At 36.0% G+C, this 7,588-nt stretch overlaps 1 long non-coding RNA gene across 1 annotated transcript; it reads left to right on the plus strand.

The window, feature by feature from the left end:
• The first annotated feature begins 1,734 nt into the window (after positions 1–1,734).
• On the plus strand, positions 1,735–6,834 carry LOC147759246 (uncharacterized). Its single transcript, XR_015331652.1, has 2 exons — positions 1,735–4,738; positions 5,793–6,834. It is a non-coding gene; the product is annotated as an uncharacterized LOC147759246 (long non-coding RNA).
• The last annotated feature ends 754 nt before the right edge of the window (positions 6,835–7,588 follow it).

Below are 7,588 nucleotides of genomic sequence, written 5' to 3' on the forward strand. Positions count from 1 at the left end.
ATTTCATGCTTGAGTGACCAACTTACAGAGGGGAAAGTTATTCTACCAGAGTCCAACCCCAGAGATAAGGGAACATCTGGAATGGGATAGAAGGCGAAAGCATTGAAAAATAGATAAGTACCCGGTACATGTATGAGTGCGTTAGTTTCAATCAAGAGTTGCATAATTATGAACATGAGCAAAATCAGAAATTCATACCCGTGATAAGTAGGTTAAGAACCAATTTAAGTTTTTGGGAAGAAGTAGGGTATTCATTTTTTATTCTAGACTTGATAAAAATGGTTATAAATTTCCGTTTATAGCAACACCCTGTGGGATGAGGAAAGATAACAGCTTTCACCATTGAAAAATAAGTTTTTTGTTAAAAAGCTATTCTTGAATTGAAAAAGATGCGTTTGATTAAAAGGTGTAGCAAACAACCAATTGTTGATAACCCTTAAACAGAAGCAGTGCATAGCAGTGAAAAAAATAGATTGATTTTAGATGTACGAGAAGTAAACAAACATGTCCGTAAGCAGTCTGGTAGTTACGGTAGTTATGGAAAATTCAAGATCAGCAGATTTATTTTTGATTCTTAGTTCTTCCATTTGGGTTATCATTAGCACTTAATATTTTTTTTCAAAATTGACTTGGCAATTAATCAAAGAATGGTTCGATGTTATTGGATGACGGTCTGTGGTACTGCAGTAACATAGATAGATTGGAGCATCAGGGTGCTGAGATCAAAGATGATATTGCTAAGTCAGGTTTTATGTAAATATATGAGAATACTATTTGGTCGTAGGTACAGAGTCTGGCATTTATAGGCATCGAAATAGATATTAGTATTGGGGAAATCAAAGTTCTTGATATTAGATTAGCAAGTGCTAAGAGATCTGACATTATATTCGCACGAAAGTGAGCAGAGGTCTGGCTATGTCGGTCGGATTATACTATGTCTCATGTGTTGGGAAGTGTAAAACAACTAATGACAAATTATATTAGCATGGTTATTTCAAGTGCTTTTTCTTAGAATCAGAAAATGTGTGTGAAAGCATGCAGTCAAATTAGACCTTGGTGTAGTAAATCAGAATTTTACAGTTTTCACCTCAGTGCAATAAGGTAGTTTATTCTGATGCTAGTAGTACTGGGTTTGGAGGATATTGTGTGGAGACACCTAAAAGGGTGTGTTGCGGGGAATGGTCAGCTGACGAAGCGACGGAGAGCTCTACTTACAGAGAACTGATAGCTGTTTTCAGGGTCCTGTTCTCCATGGCAAACACGTTGAGTGTTTTGAGATTGAAGTGGTTTTCTGATAGCAAAGATGTTGTAAACATTAAAGAAAAAAGTAGCATGAGGAGTAAATTACAACCTATTATTTTTGATGTTTTTCTTCTAATGGAGTTATTCAATAGAAATGAAAGGATACTGAGAGAAGAGAATACCCATGCAGATTATATAAGTAGAAGTGTGGATGTTGACAATTGGGGTATTTCTAAAGAATTATTCTCACATTTTGATAAGATATGGGGTCCTCATGAAGTGGATTGGTTAACGTCCTGCTACAATGCTAAAGTACATATTTTTACTCTAGATTTTAGAATTCAGGAACAGTGAATGGGACACGCGTCATTTACGGATCTATCCTGGTCCTCAGATCAAATTCAGTCTCTTATTTCTACCAATGAGTTACAACAGACTCCTTGTTTCTATATTGTTTCCGACAGACTGTTCTGGTCCTTCGCCTGTAAATATCCATCATGACGTAATCAAATGTGGCACCGAAACGTGCCCTTGGCTGACTCTGTTATGGTCTCAAAATTTTTGAAGCTTTAAGCTTTTAGATGCTACCTAGTTTCTTATTGAAAAGTCGAGATATAGAGGTGGCAATTGGCTTTTGATAAATCGGGTTAAATCGTATTTATGCCCAGTAAAAGTTCTTGAAAATATTTAGATTTCATTGGTAGGCCTCGATCCTAGCTACAGCTTTTCAAATTTACATGGCCTATTTTAAATATAATATCGTTGAGTTACAATGACAGTTATGTATGAAAATTGTATAACGACGAGGGGGAGTATCGGTGCGCGTACAACAGTAATTTATGAATACATTTTACAGTATTATGGAATATACATGTATATTAGCGCCCGTGGTCTTATTGATCAATTAATGTGTGAATGAATAAGTCAAATCCACATGTACATCTGGGGCGGATCCAGAATTTTTTGGAAGGGTGGTGGTGTTTTTTTTACGGATTGACAAGGCCTCGGAGTGCAAGGCCGACCCTCACCCCTTTGGAGTTATGTTTGGGGCACGCTCGAGGGCCACGAAAAAGGGTGTTTTAGAGGGAAAATATCTCCATTTGATACGGTTTATAACTATTATTCAGCTATAGATTTTGGGTGTAATTTTTTTATCAGAAATCGAAGTGAGGAGGGGGTCTGGATCCCCCCTGACACCCCCTCTTTATCCGCCATGTACATGTATTAGACCGTGAACATTCGTGAACAGTTTCAACCACAGTCCCTCGCCTGAAATGAGCCATGCCTGTCTGTAATTTGCATAACAATTACTTGCTCATCGTAGTGCGAGCTGTATTTCCGAATGCTCAGTAGGCAGTAGGACACAGCTAGGTGAAGACGCAATGTTCAACGTGCGGGTGCAGTCGCAACGCAGTCGTATGAGGCGTAGAAGCAAATGCATGTTTCGTAAGTAGCACTTTTTCTTCAGTATCGTATGTCAGTTGATAGAAAGAGAGTAGAAAAATGCAAAGAAATTTGCGACGAGTATTTACGGGTATGTTACTACTCTTTGTTGTCGCTGTCGCCTGTCGTTTCTGTTATGCCACTCAAAATATTATTTAGCAAATTAGTAAATGGGCATATTACCACAAAGATCACGGACATATTTACATGATGGTACCGTATTTGTCACAGTTCCGAGCTTTTGATCCTAAGACAATGAACGATAGTCAGTTTTAGTAGGTTTGTTAATTTCATTATACATGTACCTGTAAAATGCTTGTAAGCAGTGTTGAAACACGGGGAAATGATTTATTCTAAAGCGAAATATGGTTCCCAAACGCGTGATGCAAAGCGATTTTAGATATTACAACTTTATATAGTAGGTAAAATAAATAAATAGTGATAACCTACACAAACTAGAGGAGTGTTTTCAATATTTTTTTTTTCAAAGCAAGATATCTGAAATATCTTTATTACTAACTTCAGGTCTTAAATGTGGCGTTAGGCAACATAGAATCGATTGCTTTTTTGGGGTGCTATCTGAGCCTGAACTATGGACAAGTCAGATATTGTTAACATTACCTTCTTATTTCAGAAGTCCACTGAGATACTGAGAACTGCACGGCACCTGGCTGCTAGCAACCAAGCCTGTCATTCACCCTCTGGAACCCTACGCACATCCATGCATCTTTTGTTTTAAAATTGAATAAATACGTTTGTCATTCCTTGTGTTCTTATTCACTTCCATATGAAATGATGATAAAATATTAATAATAATAATAATAATAATAGAGGGTTAGGGGTAAAATTGTAAAGATATTATTGTTTGAGCACTTTCAAATTAAATCTGCTAAAACTGATCTGTAAGCATTGTGTTTGGGATTGATGATTTCTCCAGTAACAGAGGATGTCGTAAATCGAAAGGATTAAAAGTTTTGTTAATATGCCCAGTATTTTGTAAATAATTGAGAGCATTTTAAGAATACATCTACAGGATTTCCAACAGCCCACATTTATAAATACAATTTGTATGAATTTACGATATTGCTTTTTTAAAAATCTGTCCTACATTTTTTATAGTGAGACGGGTTTTTTAATATCTATTTATAAATTAGTTCATCCTCCCAGATAAAATTTTCTTAATTTAATATAAGTCCATATTCTAAGGGTTTTGGTTTGCTAGAGAAAATTGTTTCAAATTTCACGACCTTCTCATCAAACGAACGCTTCAATTTTAAATTAAAACGGAAATATAAGAGATCTTGACACACTTTTGAAATGGGAACAATGAAATTTGCTCCTCCACCCAAAACTTAGAACTGCATATTCTGATATGTTTGAAAATGTCTCATTAAAATCATAATTAAAATAAATTGATCCTTTTATATAAAGAAATGGACTCGCCCCACCTGTCACCCCTCAAATCGAATGGACTTGTCCCACCTGTCACCCCTCAGATGAAATGGACTCGCCCCATCTGTCACCCCTCAAATCGAATGGACTCGCCCCACCTGTCACCCTTCAAATCGAATGGACTCGTCCCACCTGTCACCCCTCAAATGGAATGGACTCACCCCACCTGTCACCCCTCAAATCGAATGGACTCGCCCCACCTGTCACCCCTCAAATGGAATGGACTCGTCCCACCTGTCACCCCTCAGATGGAATGGACTCGCCCCACCTGTCACCCCTCAGATGAAATGGACTCGCCCCACCTGTCACCCCTCAGATGAAATGAACTCGCCCCACCTGTCACCCCTAAGATGAAATGGACTCGCCCCACCTGTCACCCCTCAAATGGAATGGACTCGTCCCACCTGTCACCCCTCAAATCGAATGGACTCGACCCACTTGAAAACTTTCAATGCAGGTCAGTGGTGGGTGGAAGGGTATCACGTGATTTTTGGGAGCCAATGAAATAAGCAGGAATTTTACACTCCGTTATAGGTAAACAAAATGGCACGTTCGACGCACCAGGAGGATTGTTTATTTAGGAGGCATGCACATAAATTTGGTGGGTATTTTAAAAGCATTTTACTATTTACAACGATCAGTACCATCTCAACTTAACTCATGTGAAGTGATTTTCAAGTGTTTGGTCTGTTTATGTTTTTATGACAATTTAAATTAGGCATAGCTTCATATGTAGTTTGACAATTGTAAACTGAAGTTTTCACACCACAAGCCTTCTTTCAAGTGAAATATCTCGAAAAGCACTGGGACGATTTTTTTCCAACTTTTCAGTAATGTTGCTCATTTATTTGTTGACAAAAAGTGCCGATGGCACCCGATGGCACCCCTGGATCTTTGGAGTTATAGACGGTATAATCCTTCATACCCAATTACGACCATTTTTGTAGGAATGCGTCTTTATAATGTTAAACTCCCTCATTAAAAAGCATATATCTGAAAAAGTAAACGGTAGATTTTTTCCAAATCTTAATCTGACGTTTTTCGTGTACCTTTTTACATAATATGTAGCCTGCAACTGACAGCACCCCTGGGTCTTTGGATATATAGACAATGCAGTGCCATGGCAAATTACGGCCATTTTTGTTTGAGTGAATTTTGGATCACGCAAACCCCGTCTTTCAAATCAAATATCTGAAAAAGCAATCGGACAATTATTTTCAAAATTGTCAGAAATGTTGCTTAGATATTGGTTAGCAAAAAGAGCCTATGGCACCCAATGGCACCCCAGGATCTTGAGAATTATAGGCTGTATATAGTGCATGCCAAAGTACTGTTTTGGTTATCCCACGGCCAGCATTTATAACAACAGCATAATTGCACTTGTATATCACTTACATGCTTGTCTGTATTTTAAAGCATAATGTGCAATCTGAACACTATACAAGCACATTCCTACAACTGTTGAAGGGCTAGTCATGGTATTAGTCAGTTACAACTACTTGTCATTCACTGTGTATGATGTACAAGAACCTATTATATCTCAACTGTAGCTCCATATAATAGCACTCTTTTATGCCACATACAGTAATTGGCTCAAGTACATATCAAATAAACATTTTTTTAAAATACTGATGATAGTCTCATATCTTTTTCAGCATGGACTACAATTTTTATTTTTGAAATGCTGTGCACTATAAAGGTGAGAAGTAATTCATCGGAATGCCATAGTTGTAAACTTGTGACTTATGTTTCCATTGCTCATCTATTTCGTTAACATTGACAAAAACATGTTCTGTGTTTGTTTTGCCTAAACTTTCATTTTAATCTTACTATCATAAAAATTGAAATCATATTTAAGTATAATGGTAACAGGTTACCTAAAAAGTTGAAGCCTTATCCAGTTAAATAATAATAATATCAAATATAAAACATTTACTGCTTTTTAATTTCAGGGAATGGAAACAGCTTTTAACCTCATAATGGGATACCGCCTATGGATTGTAGCTGAAATTAGAGACTTGAGATAACAGGAATGATGTTTGTTATTTCCAAAATCTGTGCCTTCATGGAGTGTGACATTGTAATAAACATGATTGCTTTTTAATTACTCAGTCATCAAATGTTAAATTAGTAGTTTGTCACAATATCAAATATTGTATTATCTGCATAGAGAATTCCCCTCATCTTTTGTAAGTTAAGTTTTGATTAATTAAGTAAAGTGAGTAGTAAGTCTCATGAACTTGGAGAAAATTAAATACTGCAGATCTTGAAAAAACTTCGTTTATTGTGATTTCTGTCAGGTATGAGGATTTGTAAATGTTGATAATACATTACATTTTCTGTCTCTTATTATATGCATTTACCATGATTTCTCACTCTGAGTAATGTTCGCATCTGGCAAACTAACTTGAAATTCAAGGCATATTTTATAGTTTTAAAAAAGTGATATTAAAATCTGACCAATACGAATTTAAAGTAATCTGAATTCTATCAGGATTTCAGTCTTGCCTGTGCTATGTATGTATTTGTAGGTTGTCACCCTTTTAAATCATTTAAAAAGTATTATTATATTATTTCAATATTTTGTGAATATTTAAATGAGTTATAAAATTTATAAGAAAAATGTAAGAAATAAAATATACTGTTAATTATGTTTTTATGAAATATGTGAAATAAAAAGTTTATAATCATATCAAAGTTCTTCCATTTGTTTATGATAATTTTGTCATTTTACATTTTCTTTGCCTTAAACTTTGGTCAAGCTTACTTTCCAAAAAAAAAAAAAAAAAAAAAAAAAAAAAAAAAAAAAAAAAAAAAAAAAAACTTTGTCACATGCCCTTTCTTATAGTTATCTGAATTATCAACTTGTCATAATTTACTATTTTAATTTCTAGAGTTAATTATTATTCTTATTCAAACAAGAAATTATCAATTATACACAGAAAAATTAAAGTCAATAACAAATCAACACTGCCAGCAAATTTTACTCTGCCCAAGCTACAGTCACTATATATAGGATAGTAGGCCTACACACTGACAGAGATGTGATACCTATGCCACGGTGACATTTTACAACTCTACTCGTCGGTTTGTTGATCATAAATTGCACATTTTTTCAAGTGTTTCATTATTAGTTTGTAGCATCCATATTTATATTTATATACATTTATACATAATGAAACAAAGTCGGCGTAACGTTACGCAAATGCCCCAATAAACAATGCATCGCACACAGTTGCGCCAACGCTTTACTGGACGAAGACGCAGGAAGACGTCGCCGGGAGCTCACTTTCGATGTTCACTCTTCGACGGCAAAACGTCAAATGACTGACGTGCGTGCGCATCATTTGACGTATCACGTGATACCCTTCCAACCACCACTGAATGCAGGTCGTCTTCTTACAGGGTCTAGCTATCCAGTGACCAACCAGGAGCATAGCTTGCACTGCGA

Source organism: Lingula anatina, unplaced genomic scaffold (genome assembly GCF_051362555.1).
Source record: "Lingula anatina isolate TDL-2025a unplaced genomic scaffold, LinAna3.0 unanchor82, whole genome shotgun sequence".
Lineage (NCBI taxonomy): Eukaryota > Metazoa > Brachiopoda > Lingulata > Lingulida > Lingulidae > Lingula > Lingula anatina.